Source organism: Bidens hawaiensis, unplaced genomic scaffold (genome assembly GCF_021521415.1).
Source record: "Bidens hawaiensis isolate Kalapana, Puna unplaced genomic scaffold, B.hawaiensis_p1.1 tig00001511_1, whole genome shotgun sequence".
Classification (NCBI taxonomy): Eukaryota; Viridiplantae; Streptophyta; class Magnoliopsida; order Asterales; family Asteraceae; genus Bidens; species Bidens hawaiensis.
Genome location: NW_027491085.1, coordinates 1,358,458 through 1,369,535, shown reverse-complemented (window position 1 = coordinate 1,369,535; position 11,078 = coordinate 1,358,458).

Below are 11,078 nucleotides of genomic sequence, written 5' to 3'. Positions count from 1 at the left end.
TCTTCAGTTCTTCAGGAATTTCTTCACAACCTTCGATATCTTGTTGCATTTTCGAATGATTGTTTCTCCAACTTAATTCTTTTTCTTCTCTTCTTCGTCTACCTTCTTCCTCCAATTGTCGGTCTCATGCAATGCACGATCCAGATGTTCTTCATACGATTGTGGAATTATGTTGGGGTATCTGTACTGCGGAGGTGGGTCACGGTAACCCAGAGTCAACATCTCGTAATGGTTCCGCGGTTCAGGATACGGAACATAATCCATGTCTGATGAAAGATATAGGTAGGTCTTGGCAGCTTGGTTTTGTTCTCGGATCTCGTCGGCTTGTTCATGGATTGGGGGAATTTCTCCTTGAAATGGTGGGAAGCTTGACGAAGTTCGAATCCTAAGTTTCTCAAGATATTGGACATATGGATCCATAGAACCATAGCTTGCATTATTGGAAGTGAGTGATGTAACACCCCGCAACCGCAGCGGAAACGTAAACGGGATGCGACAGACACCTCTGATATCAACCACATTGTTTATAAAGAAAACTGAATGCATTAATATACTTCAAAATTACATTATCTCGTATTTCATTACCATCTAGGTGATACACACATCATCCATACGATACATAACTCTATTTGTTATAATGTATCCTAACATCCTGCACGCAAATCTTACACACATCAAGCACTTAGCACGTAAGCAATCATTTCATCTTAATTGTACCTGAAAAGCATATGAGAAAACGGGTCAACTACGAATAGTTGGTGAGTTTCACAATTTTAGTAAACCATGATAAATCCATATCATAATATTATACTATCTGGGAACACTGTTAACCCAGTACTGTACTCACTCCGGGGGCAATGTTAACCCGGAAACACTTCTAGGAACCCACCCCTGGGGACACTGTTAACCCAGTATTGTACTCCCTCCGGGGGCAATGTTAACCCGGAAACACTTCCAAAGACATCTGGGGACACTGTTAACCCAGTCCTGTACCCATTCCGTACGATTCCCGTACAATCAAATATTTATAAACACACGCAAGTCCATGCGTTCAGTATGTACTTAAACATTTTAATAGAAACATGCTTCCGCCCCGGGAAAATATTTGAAAACAATTCAGAAAAAGGGGCTCGTGAAACTCACCTTAGCACATGCAAGCAGGTAACAACAATCATTATCAATTAACACGTCCAATCTGTAATATGATCCCTACGATCGTTATTATACAATTATTATTTATATAATCTTTAACCTTATCAATCGGTACATCTGGGGGCACTGTTAACCCAGCACTGTACCCGTTCTGGGGGCAAGGTTAACCCAGAAACACTTCTCCGGACTCAGATTGTGATGTCGTTTAGAGTTCCAAGATCATAACTACTATTAGTCGTTTTTCTCGTTTTGCGTGTCTAGCACGGTTATCCGTTTTTATGTTTCAAAAATGAGTTTGGTCGCACACGACCCGAAAATAGTGGTTGACTGATAATTTCATTAAAAATGTGAAATTATAGCTCGGTTTAGACGTCCCGATTGGCCGCGGGACCCGTTTCCGTCTTTGGCGTACCGGAAACTGTTAAAATAGGTTAAAATTACTCAAATCATCCGAATTATTTTCGGATGATTTATTTTTACTTGTTTAACTCATTTATATGAAAATAGTTCATTTTTAGGGTTTTTATACACCAGTCAGCTCGCTTAAGCGAACTTCACCGGTTTACGCGTTTTAACTTTAAAAGTTTGATAATTAGCACAAATAATTATCCGTTTACTCTCGGATCTTGAAATTTTGCAAAAATCATTTTTTAACAGTGGGGAAATTTATAAAAATATTTCCAGAATTAATTCTTATATTTAAAATTTATTTATCTATTTTTAAACACCATTTAAACACTAAATATTTCGTAAATACCAAATGACCTTAGAAAAATCCCAAATTTTTCCTGGATGTCCCCTGCCATCCACATAGTACCCTGTAATTTTTCCAAAACTAAAATCTTCTTTTACATGCCATTTTTACTAAAACCGAGCTAGAACACCCTAGAACTCGTTTAACCGAAAAGCCTACTTAGACTTCTCCAACTGAACTCAAATTTTGTGTGTGACTTATACATGATATAAAAAGCTTATTTGCAATTTTCCAGAATTTTTCATGATATTTAACTATTTTTCACCATTTTTGGCCAAAACCGAGCATTAAATTCACCAAATATTCATCCTTTATCCAAAAATTACCAAAAATTCACAGAACTCATATTTTCATGTGTTTAACACCTCTGTAAAATTTCATGACCTAACTCTAAACGACCAACAATCTGTCCAAAAACACATACACCGACATAAACCGAATATACCTTTCGTTTTCCGCCACTACAAGCTACAAACTCGTCTTTCCGCCTTATCTACCACTAAACACAGAGCCTACAAACAACATACCACAATACCAAGCAAGTTACACTCACGATCAAGCCATTTCTTTCATGTTTTCGGTTATGATTCAAAAACAAAGATTTAAACCGTAAAAATTCGATTTTGGTTCGTTTAACTCCTTTCTTGGACCAAGATCCCTTGTATAACCCGTATACATCACTTGATCATGCAAGAATCGGTTTTCATCTTTGAAACCTCATTTTCTTGCAAACAAACTCAAGAAACGAAGATGAACACGTATATAACACGATTTTTACCTCGGTTTTCTTGCTCAATTTCCGGATTTTTGGATGTTAAAGTTGAGAGAGATGAAGGATTGTTGAATGGATGATGAGAAAAAGAAAATGAAAATGGGATTGTGGACTTAATGGTCCGATCGGAATTTTGGATGGGTGGGGTGGGACCCACAACTTCATTTTAAGCCACATATTTGGATTCTCGTAATCCGGATAATGTTTTGGATAATCTGGTTCAGTTTGTTTTTCGGTTAAACGTTTAATTCGGCTTAAAACGAAGCTAAAACAGTCGTTTTTTCGGCTTAAAAAAAATGAAATATATATAAAACCGATTTAAAACTTAAACCATGACATTTATTAACTTAAAACATCATAGTATTAATAATTGTGCATCTTTTTCGGCTTGATTGATCGTCTCTTGCTCGGTTTGGTATTAAAGGTTTCGTTTAACGTACCGACGTACTATTAAATCGAAATCCTTTTTCTGTGCTTTAATCCACTTATCCCGAAGTTTTAATACTTCGTAACATCACTAAATATCATATATCTCGTCTATAATTGAACCCTCGATTCATTCGGGTTTCAATAACTATCGATTGTTTGATCGCATATTCAATACGGTGAATTATATATTCACGTAAAATCAATACAATGAACCATGTTTTCTCGTATAATTACCATGGTAACTCATGTACCCGACATTACATATGACGTAACTAACGTCTACCGGTTAGGGTATACCTGGTTTCGTCGGAATCGTTACAAGTGATCCTTCCATTGAGCTTGACATCTCGTTGGGATTCTCAGGATGCTCTTCTTCCATCTCTTCCTCAGACTCCTCTACAGGGTCCTCATCTTCTTCTTCCTCCTCGAGATCCTCTTCTTCGGTGGGTTCTTCTTCCTCCGGTTCTTCTTCCTTCATTGGTTGTACAGTTTTGTTCTCCATTGAGGGCATCTTGATTGTTTCGTAGGGCATTATTACCCTCATTTTTTGCTTGTGGGACGGCCCTTCGTTATTCGTTGGTTGGGAGCTAACTTCATTCATGGTGGAGCTTCCGGTAAACCATCGGCATGGGTCGGAATGACACTGCATCCAGTCGGAGGATGGGCTTCGTGGTTCCTCCTTGATAGGTAAGTTTGACAGAAAGGCATATGACGGATGTGGATTTGGCGGTACATAACCAGTTGGGAAATATTGTGGTACCTCCGTGGGTTGATAGGTTGGGATCTCCTTTGGGTAGTATGTTGGTATTTCTGATGGTTGATACATTGGTAGAGTCGGTGGATGATAGCTTGAATGCCTCGGTGCCTCAACACTTGGCTTCCTTGGCCTTGAGTACAAAATTTTCCATCATAGCTTTGAATGACATCTAATAATTTGGCTGGTTTAGAATGTAGAGAGGGATAGAAAGGTTACCAGCCTATCATATCCTTAAAACAAATAATCAAATAATTCCCTATACTTGGATCGAATCTTGGGTATTGTTTTATGATTCTCAATTCGCTAAGATCGATGGCTCTGATACCAAGCCTGTCACACCCCCTTCTAGGGCCTAGGAGTGCGATACAATAGTTGGTATCATGTTTGTAAATAATTCAGAGTTGCGTTAGTTTGCGGAAGACTTATAAAACTTTAAGGATCGAAAATGTAATTTATATATATATATTCAAAAGACGGGAATTATAAAATACCCGTTTAGAGTTGTTAACAAAAGATTACTTGTTTATGTTTACAAACCACCGTATTAAACTTATACAAAATGAATCCGAGCCATCGGATATTAGTACTTCGTCATCTCCAAGCTCTAAACTTGTTCACCTGCAAAATGTAAGAAAATACGTCAGCAACGAATGCTGGTGAACACGCTGACGCAAAAATATTTCTTTTACTTTATTACCCCTCGAGACTACGCCTGCCTCGGCCCAACGTGGCTTAGGAATAACAAAGTCAAATAACACATTATAAATATGAGCCTCTACGCTAGGTCACCTCACGAACACCGCAGCGTTCGACTTCAATTAAGTACCCGTAAATATACACATAGGGTCGTACTCCCTGCAGTGGAGCGTCCTACGACCAAGGGTGGTGCGATCATGCCCATACATCGCATAGTACCACCTATGTAAGGATCCAGACATATGTATACCACAGCCTGAGGGCTAGGTTTATACCCTTATTCATAACGGTTTTAGGAACACATAGTTCCTTGTAAACGATTTCAAATAAACATGTTTGACTCATTTTTAAATAAGTAAAAGTTTAGGGGCGTATTCACCTTGTCTCTTTAGGATCGGCTTCACTCACCGTCCAAGGGTCTTTCCATTTCTTTATCTCGCACTTATAGTACGAGTATAAATATTTGTTAGTCGGATACACGATCCGGCTTAAGACCTTTAGTCTTACATTCTCAATCCTCGATTGAACCTCTAGTTCAATTCTTATTTACTTGAAAACCTCTTGTTTAAAAGTAAATTATAAACCTTTAGTTTATATAAAAACCCGACGTTTCTTCTTCTCCAAGAAACGTAATCATTTTTCTTTTATTATTTAAGAATACTCTTATTCAATAAATAATAAATTCATAACAAATAATATATACATATATACTTACACACATATATATGTTTGTTTATCATATCATTTCCTTATTCTTTTCTTTGTTATGTTTGTATTTCTTTTCTTATTTCGAGGTATCGAGCATCTCCTCGACTTAAGGCCTAAGCCCTTGAATATAATATTAGATTATATTGAATTCGATATTACGTCTAACCTTAATGGCGTACCGAAATCCTAGGGACTTGAGCAGCACTCCGACGCCGCTTTACTTCTCGATCGTCAAACGAACACACCAAACTTCAATACTCGTTGACACGGGTATCGAGACTGATTTCCATTTCAACAACACCTTTTTGTGTGGAGGGTGGAGGTAACATAAACTTCAAAGGAAACGTTGGTACACAAACGAGAGATCGTGGCACGCTTATCGAGGCAAATCGAGGGTCGAGTTTATAAAACTTAGAGAGATGTTAGAGAGAGAGTTGAGAACTCAATTTGGTGTGTGGAAAATGAAATACCGGACTTGCTATTTATAGACTTGAAATTGGACCCTAACGCGATACGCGATAGGTTCCTCAGCAGACCTATCGCGTATCGCGATATAGGCTGCTGACTCACAGCGTAGACCTGCCACGTGTCGACACGTGGCAGGCACCGCTACACGTGGCAACACGTGGCGGCAGTGTTGCCACGTGGCAGCACATAGTGCCACCGTGTGCCACGTGGCACATGTGTCACTTGTGTGTCAGGTACCCCATCGCGATACGCGATGGGAGTCTCTTCTGACTCATCGCGTAGCGCGATGGGTCAGGAAAACCAAATTTTTATTTTTAACCCTCAAGTTTGGATTTTGGCAATTTTAGTCCCTAGACTTTGAAAAGTTGATACTTTGAACTCGAAATTTTCACGTTGATACAACCTAGCTATCTCTAGGGTTTATAAACTTGTCATTTTCACCCAATTAGTTAATGTCATCCACTTTTACCGTTTACAAAGAGGATATTTATTGTCTTTTTATGTGTTTTAGTTTTTAATGCCTATTTATCAATTCCTCTTCACTCTTTTAAACCTTACAACATCATCTTCTTCAGCATCGTTCTCGTTGACATCTCCATCTTCATCGCCAACTATCGATGGAGATAAATACGGGTTGAATTTACAACTAATTTCACAAGAACGATGGAGATGGAGATAGAGATGTTGACAAGAGTGATGCTGAAGAAGTTGAGGGCAAGTTGGCTTTGAAGCCACACAGTCGATAGAGGCTGTAATTTCTTTAATTATACTTAACATGTGGACTTTGTATATCCTCTACTTGTGGTGTGCGCATATCATATATATATATATATAGGATGAGTATCATTACAAAACTGTTAAATTATTTAAGAACTTGAAAGAACCCTTAAAAATTAACATTTATATAAAAAGTTTTGTATGTTAATGTTAGTTGAGTGTAGCTTTATCATTTATTATATCAATATTTAAGATTACAATTTTGAAAAATAGTTTTTATACATATCTATGTTTTGTTTTACACCTATGTAAATTTGTTAGTACATAAATTTTAAACATATGTAAACTTGTTATTTATATATGTAATCAAAATTTTGTATATAAAATATGAAAAAACTACTATTAAATAATGTTAATATATAAAAAAAATGTTTGGTTGTGTAGAGTTCCTAATAGTTCTTAACTTTTTTAGAGTTCTTAAATGATACTAACCATATATATATATATATATATATATATATATATATATATATATATATATATATGTGTGTGTGTGTGTGTGTGTGTGTGTGTGTGTGTGGACCCTCAAGGGGAAAAATGAACTTGCACTAATTTTGACGTTATTTTACTAAGTTCGTGACAATAATGTTAAAAGTGGCGGAATGTTAATCACGCATCATGTGGTGACGTTCATAGCCGAAAGACAAGAGTGCATGCACTAATCGCTCAGTGTCCTGATGGTTGAGTACAATGTGTCTTATGGCCAAGACTTGATGCAAAACTATTATCAAAGCCGATAGACTCATCGGAAGCAACTTCTCTTACCCTCCCTGTCTCTACCAAAGCTTTGCTATTGATAGGATCTACTTAGTACTATGATGATGGTGATGAAAAGACAATAATACCTTTCAACAAATGGTAAAATTAGACGTTGTTAACTAGTTGTATGAAAATGACAAGTTTTAATTAGAAACCATAAGAAATAGATGGATGGAAAAGATGATTCTGATCAAACCGTGGACGAAAATAATAAAATAAAATATTGTTTTTTTTAATAATTAATTTGTTATAAAAAGTTTAAAGTTAAAAGTTTCAGATTAAACGGTTTGAGATAAAACAATTAAAAAAGTAACATTTAAGATAAGATTCTGACAGATTCATAGTGGTTGGTATGGTAACATATATTGTCAATAATCATTATAAGTAGAAAGAGCAACACCCTCCCATTCCAATTCTCACCAAATGTTTATTACAAAGAGGTGGCATATCTTCCTAACATTTTGTTGCTATTGTTTGTGTCCGTTAATCATGGGAGTGTCAAGTGTGCGACCCACAAACATTGTTGATAGGGTGAAAGAAGGAGGGGTCGCACGTGGACCTGTACTTGGTTAGTGTTTGGTGTACGATGTCTCCTCAATTTTAACTATGTATCTTCTCCATATTTTGTCCTTCCTTTTCTTATATCATCCTCTTTTGCTGCCTATTTTTTCATCTTGTGACAACGTTGCCCCTTGTACTTAACCTAGAATTTAAGACATGATCTTAACACCTCTTTATATGTACAATAAATAAACTTTGTTTAACATATTTATGCCCAAATAAGTAAGTTGAACTACCTTTATGTCTGTATCATGAAAGCATTTCAGCTTCTCTACGGTATATTCAAGTGTTTATATGTTGTTTAATAAAAATACATATCTATATCTCACTCATAAGATACGTGAAAATATTAGTTATATGTGCTTTATCTGCGTATCTTCATGTTTGTTGATGTACATTATTGTGGCCAACAAAAGTGGATGCACAACATAAGTTCGAGTGTACACTTTATATGGTTGTAACTTGATATTACTATTTTTTTTTATTTAGTGTCACGTTACCATCTACCTTACATGTTTTTATCATTCCATCAAAATGTTTGCGTACTGTAATGACCGGGCCATTTCCTATAACAAATAAGCAATCTTACTACTTATTTGTGTCATAACAACTATAGGTGTTATATACTCATGTCCATATATAGTTATTTATCTATTTATTTATTATATTAGTATCTATTTATTTATTATATTACTATATGCAAATACAAATCATTGGATGCTAATAACATCCTCATGGAACCTGTCTCACATCAAATTTCTCCAAATGCTAACATCTTAATTGTAAGTAAATGTTAATTATGTTTTGAAAGGTTACTAACAGTTCATGGATGATCACATCAGGGGATATGATGATCTTACTTTTTCTTGAAATGACATGTTTTCCTTTTCTAGTATCTACTTGAAACTTTTGTGTTCTAAGTAAAATTGATTCCAACAAGTGGGCTTTTAATGAAAACTTATTGATGTTTAATTGAAGACTTTGAACATAAATATGTAACATAATTAAATGATAATGTTTAAAGATGAATCCATATGTACATGTTTTGATTGTATTGCACCACTAAAGTGAAACGGACTAGAGTAGAGTTAGTAACATTTCAACTCAACTATTTGCGTCGTGATATATCTATAGTGTTGGACACTTGGAAATATAATATAATGTGTAATAGAACATACGCTAGTTTTTAAATTTCCTTTTAATTTAAAGTTAAACTACTTTTAACATGAAAGGCTGAGTCGGTCTAGCCATCACTTCAACAACCTCGCTCCCTTAGATTTGTATGGTTAAATTTAACAAAACTTTTATTTTAACTTTTTTTTAAAACTAAGTTATATTTATATATACGCACAATCAAAATTGACCAGCTTTACAATCACCAATCACACCAAATCACCTGCATACGTTTTCACAATTACAAAATAAAACCCTCCAATTCACCCTAGTTACACTAACTCGCTTTGATCGGTTCTTTATCCACAAGAAGCCAAGCGATTTATCAGTTTATAACCAAAATTTTAAAAAAATGGTTTATAATCGGTCAATTATACGTTTAATCAAGCTAGCCTTTTAAATTATAAATAGTCTCTTATATTAATTTGGAAGAAAATTCCTTCAAGTCATTCATATTCATATTTGCTTAAGAAATAAAAGCATCAAACAAGATAATTAACCTTAATTGTGACCAAATATTAGAAGAAGAAAAAAAAAACAAGATAAGAAGAGCTTAAAGGAGAGTCTTCATATATAACTACTATTTCAATATATAGTTTGCTATGAATACAGGAGAAAAAGAGGATAACTACAAACAAATATTGAGTACTTGATTCTTAAGCTTATATTACAAAAATTATATATTATAATTATTATTATATGTCTAATAACCTTAATTGAGATGCTGATGGTCAGTCTTGCCAACAAACAAGCATGATGATACATCGCCGGAGAATGTAGAATCTTGCTCTATGCTCTTTAGCCAACCGGCACAATTTCCGGCCAATCGATAACTTGCATCCTTTCCTCGTGTATCTCCCGTCGTCCCTTTTCTCCGTCTTCCACAGTGACATGCCTCAGTTTGAGTAAAAATGGAAACAAAGTTGTGTTTTATGAATATAGGAAACTTAGTGTGATGTGAGAGAGTTTTAGTTCCACCAATATATACACACACATGCACACAAATAAATAAATGAATATTATATTATTTTTAATGTATTTAAGAAGGACGTTGATGTACATATTTTGAAGTTGCAAACATGTTTATTGTTCTTTTAGACACATGTTTAAAAGATACATGTATACGTACGTATGATGTACGAATATCATCTAGCCATCTAGGCTTAAACCAAACACCGTGTTCAAATTTGAGGGTTTGGTAAACAAAAACTTTGTAACAGCTTTAGACAATTTATAAACTTGATTCAAAAGTTTGTCATTTTACCATATCATATAAAAGATATATGTGGTTTAAATTAAATACAAATAAGAAAAGATGTGTCATTTCGAATGCTTGCTGGAAAACAATAATTATTGGTTTTTTGTTCGAGTGATTTAAATTTTAAACATGTTCAAATGCTTGTATCTATCCAATGAGTTTAATGTTTTCATTTTTTTTTGTTTAAATCTCAAACTTTAGGTGTTTATGAGTTATGACTAGTTTACTCGTTATGCCTTTTCTTTCTTATTCCTTTTTTTTTACCGTTTTTTATGAAATTTTTATTTTTTAAAGATATAATGAAAAGCCATCAATTTAAGCTCATGTAGTAAAACTATTCCAAAAGTCATCAGAAATCATTGAGCTTTTGAATTTAATTTGCTTCGACTCTTTATGTCTTTAACTTAAATTATTAGTGAACCTACATATATTGATTTGTAATTAAAAAAATATTGAATTTAAAAGAAATATATCGGTTTATTATTAAAGTAAATTTTTTATTTGTCCCTAAAAAAATCTCTTGAATCATTATAAAAACGTGATTAATTCGTTACTTGTTTTACACTTATGATCACTTTATCAAATCAAGAACTAGTTTGGCTAGTATGGCTATTGGGTGAATTGAATCAAAAGGTCGATTACAATGTCAAGCTTTTCAGCGATAACAAGCCAGTGATATAGCTCGCTGAAAACCCGACATTCTATGTGAGAACCAAACACATATAGAAGTTCGCTACCACTTTGTGAGGGGAAAGTACTGAATGACCAGGGCCGGCCTTAGAGGGTGGCAAGTCGATGGCCATGAGACCGACGC